At 37.8% G+C, this 11,831-nt stretch overlaps 1 long non-coding RNA gene across 2 annotated transcripts; it reads left to right on the top strand.

Moving 5' to 3' along the window:
- The first annotated feature begins 3,630 nt into the window (after positions 1 to 3,630).
- Positions 3,631 to 11,664, top strand: LOC129350595 (uncharacterized). Of its 2 annotated transcripts, none has more exons than XR_008604050.1 (4): positions 3,631 to 4,118; positions 7,075 to 7,175; positions 8,830 to 10,499; positions 10,563 to 11,664. It is a non-coding gene; the product is annotated as an uncharacterized LOC129350595 (long non-coding RNA). The 2 variants fall into 2 exon arrangements; XR_008604049.1 differs by lacking the exon at positions 3,631 to 4,118 and adding an exon at positions 6,097 to 6,170.
- Positions 11,665 to 11,831: the final 167 nt, after the last annotated feature.

Here is an 11,831-nt window from a genome sequence, read left to right as displayed (position 1 = left end):
ACACAGGCTGCCTGTGAATAGAAGGAGGTGGAGGAGAGATCAGGGTGCTCTTGAAGCACCTCTTTGCATTCGCACAACAGCAGGTTACTGTCATCACGGTTTTTTGGAGAGCAGAGTAATATTTTAGTGGCGAGAGCTGCCGGATCTTCCCTGGGAGTTAGAACTGGAGACGCTCTCTCTGGACTGTTCGGGTGGCAATTTAAAGGTCCTTTCCTTTTGTTCACATCTGACTCAACGATCATGCGTCAACTCAGTACCAGCAATATGCTGCTACATCAAAACTGTGTGCTAATGATACAAATGTGCCAAAAAGTCCCCTAAAGAACATCTGCGGTTCCATAACCATAAAAACATTTTGCCTCTGATTAATGTGGTATTCTTAGGCTCATGGCTCTCCTTAGCAGACCACCAGACGAGATGTTCAATCAACTATGCATGACTTGACCTTAATGGGTTTTTCACTGGGAGGCTGGGGTTGGTTATTAGGGAACCAGCTCATGTGGAACAACCTTGTCCCCCTGGGAGGGGAATTACACCAGTTCAGAGGAAACCCACATTATGGCATAAGGAGAACAGAGGAAAGCACCATTTCCTCTAGACTCTCTTCTCATACATCTTTCAGTTTAAAATGTGCCAACTGTGTGATCTCTAAAGAAAATTTTCCATCTGCTTCTTTATTAGGAATTCTCTGTCCTCTCTCTTTACTTTATAGATAGTACTATCGGCCTTTGGACTGTACCCCTGTTTGTCTTTAGTGTTTAATGTCATCTGTGGTGACTTACTTGTATGCGCGCCACATCCGAACTGGATGCGTATGACGATAAAATCGACTTCTCCTTTAATGCAGTTAAACGAATGTGCTTATGATTGCGTTAATTAACCCACATGTGTTTGAATGGGTAGTGTTCATTAGATCTCAAGCGTTTTTGAAGTTGCTGTGGAAATTAAATGGATGCATTGTGCGTCTGGTTAAAACGATGACCATCACTGCCAGCGCCAAGCAAGAGCCTTGATCATCAAGCTCTGTTTACCCCATTCCAATTCGCACACATCGGTAAATAAACAAACAAAATGGCCCGGTGTTGAATTAATTTTCTCCTCCAGCTGTGTACTCTAATTGGGATAATAAGCTGAAAGGTTATCAACACTCCATGAGCCATTATTCAAGCACCTAACTCCAGCTCCCTTCTCCCTCCCCTTGCTTCCTTTCAGCAGCACTAAAGTGCGTCGGTGCTACAAGCTGGGAAACGCACAGTACACCTATAATTAATACAATGCAACCCAACAATGAAAATTTAAGATAACTGTGTATTGATTCAAGACTGCAGAGTCAACTGCAATGTGTGAGCCAATTAAAAATGCATGAAGCTGTCCCTTTTTATTTAACACTACCGGCTTGTTACAAAGGTGGGACATATTTTAGAAGCCAGGTTTTGGCATGTTAAATTATACAGTAACAGTCAAAAGTTTGAACACACCTTCAAGGTGTTTATTTTATTTAATTATTTATTTATTACCATTTTCTACATTGTACAAAAATATGGAACAATTAAAACTTCCACCACCACATATAGTAAGAATTACATAGTAAGAAAAAGGTGTGAGAAAATTAAAACAAAACAAAAAAAAAGCACGTGTTTGAAATTTTACATTCTTCAACATAGCTACCTTTTGCTATTGTAACAGTTCAACATACCCAGGACATTTTTGTTTTATATCGGGCTTTACGAACACCAGGCTCAGACTACAGAAGTTTTCACACCTCCTGAAAATCTGAGAAGAAATTTGATGAAGTAACAAGATTTGATCTGATGTTTGGCCCAGATTATTTGGTAACTGCACTCTAAGAAATTTCCCTGTAAATTCACAGTAAAGAGCTGGCAGCAAAAGTTGCCAGCAGAGCACTGTTATTCTACAGTAAACCTACCGTATCCTACAACAACAACTTTATTACTGTAAAAATATTACAGTATTATGATGTTTAGAGTTTATGCTTACAGTATATTACTGTCAGTATTTTGGTGCCATTATACTGTTATTTTACTGTTTGTACTGTAATCTTCATAAACAGTTTATTACTGTAAAATTGATATCAGAGAATGTGATGATATGAAGTGATAACATTGCTGAAAACTAATGATTTAAAACTGTCACATCTCAAAATGAAAGCCCCGGGAAATAGCACAGCATAGAAATGGCTCAGAGAAGAGATGACTTTTCAACATTCAGCTTTTATTAAAACCAATTCTGTATCAAACATATTTCAAAAACTGACTTATTTAACCCATTAAATTTTACCAACATACAATCATTTCCTCATGCTGAACAGGTTCCCATTGTGCATGTTCTAGTTCAGGTACACTGAGTTTGGTTTCCATTTTTCCTGAACTGTAACGAAAGATATCTATATATCATTTAAATTATTTAATACTGCATTGAACACATTCAGCAGCTAACAAATTTCAAGTAATTCAAGTCTTGCAAAATAAAATCTAGAAAAAAAATTAATGATGTTTAACATGTTGTCAACAATCTGTTTAAAAATTGCACATCACATTTCAGGTACCCTGCCTTCAGAATCAGTCTTTCATAACTCATGATCATGTTCAATAAACACCAAGTTATGGAACAAACCTGGAACTGAAATATTTTCTACTGAACCTAACACAATACTGAGACTTGTTACCTTAGAATGACAGCATGAACATCTGGTTGCAGACTGGGCTTTTCCTTTGTGAAAGTGAGGTCCTGTGTGGAGAGGAGCTGTGGGTTTACATGAAGTCCCACTCAGAGTCCATCAGTCTGTTTATAAGAGTGACTACATGGGGATTCACAGTATAGATCCCTTCTTCTGGAGCAGCTTCCTGACCTCTTGGACATCACCTTCTCCTGGTTGGCCTTTGTTCCCCTCTCAGGGTTGATACCAAGGAAGCGCCTACAATGAAATGACAAAGAAAGAGTATATTAGGTGTGGTAGGCAAACATCCCTTAAACTCAATATGCAACTCTGTCACATTCATCAAAAGAAACCAAACAAACTAACAAAAAAAAAACAAAAAAAAAACAGGAAACCAAAATTATTAAGCAAAACAGAGGCTTCCACTTATAACAGCTATTTATTCAGTACACATTTAAATCTAATTTTTGCAGCCGTTTGCAAAACAAGCAAATTTACTTTTCCTAAGTGGAGAGAAAAGCAACATGACACATCCTACAAACTTTTTTTTAAAACTTGAAATACATGGAGGACTAAAAGTGCCAAAATTAAATAAATAAATACATCATTAAATAATTAATTAAATATGTCATTCATTAATTAAAATTGGAATTAAACATGTCATTAATTAATTAAAATTGGAATTAAATACATAAATGTGTTATTAAATGTCATTAATTCATTAAAATAGAAATTCATTTTAGGTTAAAAAAAAACATATATTATTATTTCACTAATTAATTAATTATTTCATGGTCCTTGTGTTGCAGCGGATCATGAATTTATTTTATCTGTCAACCTCGCCCGTCAAAGTCGGTGGGCGGATCCTAACACCTGATTGGTTGCCCTGCACATCATGTCAAGGCAAATCGATTCCAGGTAATGGATTGATGCAGAGCTTGTGAACACATTCCGATACACTGGGTGGCGCTATTCACCTCTACGTTGGTTTGGATTAAACAAAACTTTATTGGCCACCGCTAAAGACTCGGTCCTCTACCCCAAATGTTGATACAGCGCGGTGCAAGACAAAATTTCCTTTAGCATTTCCTTTAGCACCTACTCGGCGCGGTACGGCTCGCCACTACTGTACTGGACTCGGCTTAGTTGTTTTTCCATCACATTGAGTACCACCTCATCGTGGGTGGAGTCGTCATAGCACGGCGGACCGAAAGTCCCTTACCGTCATTTGTGTGCGACACAAACGCAACACAACAACGGACATGGAGGCGATGGTTCACCTGCTGCTCGGTCTGTGGCTTTCTGTCAGATTCAAAGTAATAGAAGAGTCGGAGAAAGCTGAGAGCTGCGAGTGGAAACACTGAGGAGACACACAGGAGAGTTTGGGAGACGAGCAGCAGTATCAAGCTGAAGACAAGAGGATATGAACTATGATATGAGGGTAAGCTAATGCTAGTTCGCTAGCTATCGTATATTAGTCCTGTGAACGACCCTGTAATGGCTGCAGTTTATCGCTATTAGGTATTAAAATATGTACGTTAGGTAGAGTTGGCAAGATATTCACAGATTCGGACTTCCGGCATCAATAACTCATGAGATATACGCTGTAAAATCATAAACAATGCCTCTTTCCCATCGCTGTAAGCTAGACAATGTGCTACAAGGCCAGTTTTATCAAAACTCGCTGTCTTTCAAGCTGCAGAAATAACATTGATGTCAATGAACAGCTGGCTGTGCAACGAGTGAACAGGGACCGTCTGCAAATAGCAAAACCGCTGCAACAGCGAAGAGAGACAAATATTCAATTACTGAACTCTTATATACTGTAGTGTCACCAAAATTATTGGAGCCATCAGTTGGCTCCTGCTGGTCATACTACAACTCTTGGTTTGATACTAAATACAAAATCTGAATTTTAAGGAATTTTCATTGTTTTAGTATTGTTTTATTAATAATGAAACTCAATAACTTCACTCTTATATACTGTAGTGTCACCAAAAATCACTGGAGCCATCAGTTGGCTCCTGCTGGTCATACTACAGCTCTTGGTTTGGTAATAAATTAAAAATCTGAATTTTAAGAAATTTTTTTCTTATTTTCTTATTATTTTATTAGTAATAAAATTCAATAACTTCCCTCTTATGTACTGCAGAAAGATTACACTCTGTCTATCAGCTGGCTCCTGTTGATCATACTACAACTCTTGGTTTGATATTTAACTATTTTTCATGATTTTAAGGATTTTTTTTATTAGTATTGAAATTGTTGTTATATATCTCAAATATTTTTTGTTGTAACAGATAAAAGTGCTCATCCATTTTTTTGGGGTAGATTGTGGAACATTAATAACCAAAAGTAACTGAATTTTATTTTATTTGGGTTGTTTATTGCCATGTGAAGTTGTGCACACTATTTAGTGTACTACTACTACTACTGTAATTCCTTATTATCAGGTTGTCCCAATAACTCTCTGAAACATCTACAGCTGATCCAAAATGCTGCAGCTAGAGTACTGACGGGAGTTAGCAAGAGAGATCATATTTCTCCTATATTGGTTTCTCTTCATTGGCTTCCTGTTAAATCTAGAATAGAATTCAAAATCCTTCTTCTGGCATATAAAGCTCTTAACAACCAATCTCCATCATATCTTAAAGACCTGATAGTACCATATTATCCTAGCAGAACTCTTCGCTCTCAGACTGCAGGCTTACTTGTTCCTAGAATCTCTAAAAGTAGAATGGGAGGCAGAGCCTTCAGTTATCAGGCGCCTCTCCTGTGGAACCAGCTCCCAGTTTGGGTTCGGGAGGCGGACACCCTCTCTATTTTTAAGACCAGGCTTAAAACCTTCCTTTTAGACAAAGCTTATAGTTAGGGCTGACTGGGGGACCCTGAGGGGGTGAGCTGGTGTTTTCATTTGCACAACTGACTTCCCCTCTTGACATCCCTTTAGTTTGCCCCTAGTTATGCTGCTATAGGCCTAGGCTGCTGGGGGACCTCTCTGGATGCACTGAGCCCTTCTCTAACTACCTTTGTATTTACTATATATACCATTATTGCATTACACTCACTCTGTTTCTCCCTGTGTCCTTTCTCCGAGTGTCCCTGGTCCCAGAGCCGGCTGCTCATAGACATCAATGTTATTTTTGCAGCTTGAAAGACAGCGACTTTTGATAAAAGTGGCCTTGTAGCACATTGTCTAGCTTACAACGATGGGAAAGAGGCCTTGTTTATGATTTTACAGCGTATATCTCATGGGTTATTGATGCCGGAAGTCCGAATCTGTGAGTATCTTGCCAAATTTACCTAACTCAAGTGTGGAGCCAAACGACAAGAAGATTCTCAGAGGGCGAAGCCAGAGAGCAGTGATTGGTCAGACCATAGATATGTATAGAAGACGGCGCGCTAACGGATCTAGTCTTCTATATATGTCTATGGTCGGAACGTCTGGTAGCATCTCTGGCTGCCGTTGACCTTGTTTTTGGAGTAAAACACGGTAAGAAGATAAATACTTCTAACCACTAGCGTTATTTTGTTGTATGTTAAGTCAGCAACTTGTGAAGAGTTGTGTTTTGTCGTGTTTGAGCAGTTGGTCCGGACGTGTTAGCTAGCTAAGCGGCTAAGTTAGTTAGCGGGCTAATTAACACAGGTGGCTAACTTACCGCTGAACACCTGTGTTAGTTGCTGCTGCAGCTGTCGGTCATTATTAGAATGAACTTCTCAACTTGTATTTCTCTGCTGTGTATTTTAGCTTTTAAAAAAGTTATTTTTCTTTTAAGGTTAACTGAAACCCGTTCAGCTGCACTGAAGTTTAACATTCAGCTGGTTTGAATTAAACTGAGCTTAACTTAACATTGTGCAACATTACCTCTCTGAATCTCCATAATTTCATGAAATTCCTTCTCTCTTCCACTGCTCAAGTTCAATCCAGTATATAAAATGACATTAATAGTGAATAAACTAACAACCAGCCATTGTATTTATTTATTATTGCATGTATTTGTAGTAAAACATGAGTTGAAACATCCTACTTTTGGATCTAGAACTGCACAAGCCATTCATTTTCAGTCACCTGATGAGTTAAACTCCCCTTCTTATGTGAGGTTGAAGCAGAAAGTCTGAGTTAACAAAGAAAGTTGTTTATAATTTGCAATACCTGTTATCTCTGACTGAGGCTTTAGTTTTTGTTGAGCCGATTTATACGTAGAAACTTTGTTCAGGAAGATTTCTCAGTAGCTCAGAGGACAAGCTGCTTTTTACACAACCTTGTAAGAGAATGTCTGTCAATGCTTTCAGCAGAATTTAGGAACACAACACTTCCTAAACAGATATTTTGAGGGTGTGAGGTTGAACGTTTGAGAGTCTATCAGTGTGTTTGTTTGTGGTCTTTCTGTTTCTAGGTGGAAGCTGAATTAGTGAGGATGACTCCTGCTCCTGTCATCTCTAAGCTCCTCACACATCTTTACCTGCACATGAGGAAAATCACTCCTGTAGAATGCAGGTATGTTTGTCATTATTATAAAAAGATGTTGCCTGGTGACCTGTCAGAAACCCATTATACAGAGTCAGCCAAAATAATGTTTACACACATCAGGAAAAGACAAACTTGCATAAATATTTCAATACCAAATTTATTCAGACATCATGAGATTAATAAAAGTTATCTTTGGCCTCTACAATTACAAGAGGTGCTCAAAGTGGTGGCCACTGGCTTCCAGACATTTCTGTTGTGTTGTAGACGTCACTTGTTGATGCTCCATTCATGAGGGTAGCGCCATCTGTTGGGAAAACAACGTACAACAGGACACAGAGTTATTGTGATTTGATCAAACTTAGAAAGAGGAATCTATATGTATAGAAGTACTTATACAAATGAAATATTTATAAAAGTTTTTCTTTTCCTACATTGTTTTGGCTGACTGACTCTGTGAACTTAATGAGAACAAAACTGTCATTTAATTGTTGCTTTGAAAGCTTCTTTAGTAAAAACCAGCTGGTGTTCTGCTTTGAAACAAACTGCTGTTGAGGTCTGTGTTTTTAGGTTTAACCCCACAGTTTCTGAATGAACTGATAGTTTGTTTTTTTTCCTGATCAATGTGGACGTTATAATTGATGGTAACATTTACTGATCATATAATCAGCATGACAATATAACAGTATAACATTCTGACCACCTGACTAATACTGTGTTGGTCCCTTTATGCTGCTAAAACTCCTCTGACCCAGTGGTTCATCAGAACCTCTGGGGATGTCCTGTGGATTCTGTGGATCCTGTGGGTTGCAGGGTGGGTCCTACCTAGACCAGGCTGATCCTGGACCATCCCACAGATGCTCAATCAGATCTGGATGTGGGGAGTGTGGAACCCAGGTGAACAGCTTAGCTCTGTCGTGTTCCTCGGACCACTCCTGAGCAGTTTAATTTGTCCTGCAGAAGGTGGCAGCTGGCATCAAGGAGTGCTGTTGCCATGGAGACTAGGGGGTTGTTTGTCCTGCAGTGTTTAGGTGGTGGTACATGTCAAACATCCACATGAACGTCAAGGTTTCCCAGCAGAACGTTGCATTAGAACAAGATGATGGATGTTGTTCTCTTACTACGGCTTCCATAGTGGTCCCATCAGAGAAAATCATATCCATATACAGATTTTTATTAATTCCAGGGCTGGTTCAGTAAAGATTATAATAAGAACTACATCAGATAATTCTTTGTTGCAGTTGGAATTTTTGCAGCCTGAGAGATGGTTGAGAAGGTTTCAGTTCTTGTTTCAGCAAAATATGTTATAATAGAAGATCTTTATTGTCATTGTACATGAAATTATCTGCAAACCAGTTTATCTGCAAACCAGCAAAGTGTATCAGTCTGAGGTATCTAAAAATAAATAAGTAAAGAAAAATTCTTCTAAAGCCAATAATAAACAGAATATTTTGAGGGAATATTCTAAAAAGGAAAGAAAAGCTCCATTCTCACTCCTCTCAGGATAAACTGTCATTAAAATTGACTTTAAATTTAGCTTCAACACGAGATAAAAACATTTGCCTTCATTATTGATGTTGTCAAGTTTTAATAAAGTTCATGCTATTTTTAGAAAATGATGAAAGTGAATAAATTGTATTTCTGTGATCTGTGTTTGATTTCTGTCTTTTCTCCTGTCATCCAGATGTTCAGAGGGAGATGATGCCACATCTGGTCCAGCTGATGGAAGATCTTGAAGTTCTCTGACTGGCCTCGACTGAAGATGGTCGTCTCACTGGATTTAAGGTTCAGATGCTCAGTAACAAACTCCACCAATGTGCCAACAGGGAAGCTTTAGGTTTATTAAATGTTGCTTCACTGTTTCACTGTTTTTCTTTGTGAATGCAATGTGCTCCAACTGAAACTTGAATTAGAAATTAGAAGTAAATCCTTCCAGATGAAAACTGTGATGGTGTTGGATTGTCAGACCGTAATGTTGCAGCTCAAAGCAGCTTTTCTATCTCAGTTCATTCTGACATTCAGCTATGAATCAACACAGCAGATGGTGATCCATGCTGTGAAAGTCTCACATCTCCTGAATTAATGGAGCTGCTTTGCACTTTTTACACTGTTTATTCACCAACACTTTATTTAATAAAAGTCCCATCTAGTTTTTATGAGGAATGTGATGTTTTAATTTCTCTGTGAATAACTGCAGTCTAATGGAACAGCTGGAGTTGTAACATCTGTCTTGATATTGATCATGAAGTATTGATCAGAATGATCAAATGAGTTTGTTTTTACTGCCAGCTACCATTCAGTCTAAAATATTAAGAATAAATAAATGTGCATAATGTGGAAATTAACAGATTCTATTTTTATTTATGCCTCCAGCTGCTGCATTTAAAGTTCCAGAATGTGGAGGAATTTAGTCTCACAATCACAGAAAATATTATCTGAAAGTCGGGTTATTGTTGTTTATCAGCACAATACAAAAAGATTAATGTTAGAAATATTCCAGTTAAGACTCTGGAATATCATGATTTATGTAAATTTACCTCAATAATATGAATGTTCAGGTTAAGATTGTACAGTGATATTTATTATGTAAGTTTAGCTGATTAAAGTTTATGACTCTGCACTAAAATATTATTTAAATTGACATCATTATTATAATATTTAGAGTCAGACCCTACAGTATTGAGATTAAGGAATCAAATATATAAAATGTAAATACACTGAACTAATTTGGATATATTTAAGTGAGACTCTACAATATTATTTGACACAAATCTATCGAAATCCAAATTTTAATCATTTTTACTCCAAACATTTACTGGACTGATTTAAATACTAAAATCCCTCCTTTCTAATCCTCTGCTGTACCTTCAAACCTGAGGCCTTAAATAGAAACACACAAGTATCTGATTGAAGGAACTTCTGCAAAGTCCTGGTTCCAGAACATGATGATAGAATTATAGACAAACTTTAACAAAAGCTGCCTGACAGTTTACAGGTTTTTATGTTAGATTTCTTCAGTAATTTAATGAGTTATCAGCAATAATCAAGTGTTCATTTGATGAACTTCATTTCCTAAAACATCCAGAATTGGAGCTCATATCTTTGGCAGCTGTAAAGTTTCTGCTCCTTCAAAGTTCACAACAAAATGAATGAATTCCTAAAACACTCTCAGTGCTGGAGAGCGTTTGATGCTGAAGCAGTGACCAGTTTTTCTGTTTCTTCTCTGGAGATGCACAATGAGGGACGTCTGCAGAGACTGAGAAAGAGTCTCACCACATCCTGACATGAGGAAAAAGACTTTATTGAAGACTACAATGAGAAAAACTATCAGACAGCAGACGGCATGCATTCAAGGTGAGCTCTGAACATTTGATCTCGAACAGGAATTCAATGACGGCAGCATGAGCTTCATTTCAGTCTGTAGCTGCTGAATTCATGGATGAATCATCTGGCACTAGAGAAGAAGACCATCAAACATCCACGTCAAGACGTCAACAAGTTCACTGACTCCCCGACTCGTGGGTCTGAGGACGCCGCCGAGCCTCGGCCCAGCCGGCCTCCTGTCTGTGGGTGTTTGAGTGCTGAGAGGTTTGTGGATGCATGTGAACGTTCTGTGTTGAAACAGCAGCTTTTCACTCAGTAATGCCGGGAAAAACCAAGAGCTCCTTTATTTGTGACTTCCACTAAAAAAAACTGATGAAAATAAGTTTGCCAGGGTTCTGACTGATAACATATTATTAAATAATGAAAATAACAGTTTAAATATTCCTTTAAACAATCCTTTTAGGTCTACATTTCCTTTACACTGACTTCTTGGTATATGTACAAGTATTTTGGGTGGAATATACCATTAAGCCTGATGTTCAAGGGTTCTTCTGGGAATATACCATTAAACCAACCTTTTAGGTAAATGTTCCAAGATGTTGGGTAGAATATACCATCAGATCAACCTGTTAGGTCTACTTTGGAAGATTTTAGAGTAGAATATTACTCCAAACCATCCTTTAGGTCTACATTTAAGGTGAAATACTCCTTTACACCAAGATTTTTTTGGTCTACATTGAAGGATTTTAGGTGGAATATTCCTTTGAACAAACTTTTTAAGTTTATGTTCAAGGATGTTGGGTGGAATATACCATCAGACCAACCTCCAAGGTCTACAGTAGTGAATTTTAGGTGGAATATACCATTAAACTCACCTTTTAGGTCTACATTGGAGGATTTTAGGTGGAATTTTCTTCCAAACCGTCTTTTAGTCTACATTTAAGGATGTTTAGGATGGTATATTCTTCCGAACCAACTTCTCAGGTCTACATTTCAGGTGGAATATTCCTCCATACTAACTTTTTTGGTCTACATTGAAGGATTTTTTCTAAACCACCCTTTCGGGTCTATATTTGGGGTTTTAGGTGGAATATTCCTTTTAACCAGCCCCTCGGGTCTCTGAGGATTTTGGATGGAATACTCAGTTAAACCAACATTTTAGGTGCATGTCCAAGGATTTTAGGTGGAATGTTCCTTTAAGGTGGATGTTTGAGGACCTTGTAGGTGGAATACTTCCTGAAACCAACCTTTTAGGTCAACATTCAAAGATTTAAGGTGGAATATTCCTTTAAATCAACCTAAATTTCATGTAAAATTCATATTTTGATCATTATCAAGTGAGAAACCTCAATCCAGACTCCT

This window comes from Amphiprion ocellaris, chromosome 15 (assembly GCF_022539595.1).
Source record: "Amphiprion ocellaris isolate individual 3 ecotype Okinawa chromosome 15, ASM2253959v1, whole genome shotgun sequence".
In the NCBI taxonomy this organism is placed as follows: Eukaryota; Metazoa; Chordata; class Actinopteri; family Pomacentridae; genus Amphiprion; species Amphiprion ocellaris.
The sequence above is the reverse complement of the archived record's forward strand: the minus strand, read 5'-3'. Positions and strand labels throughout refer to the sequence as shown.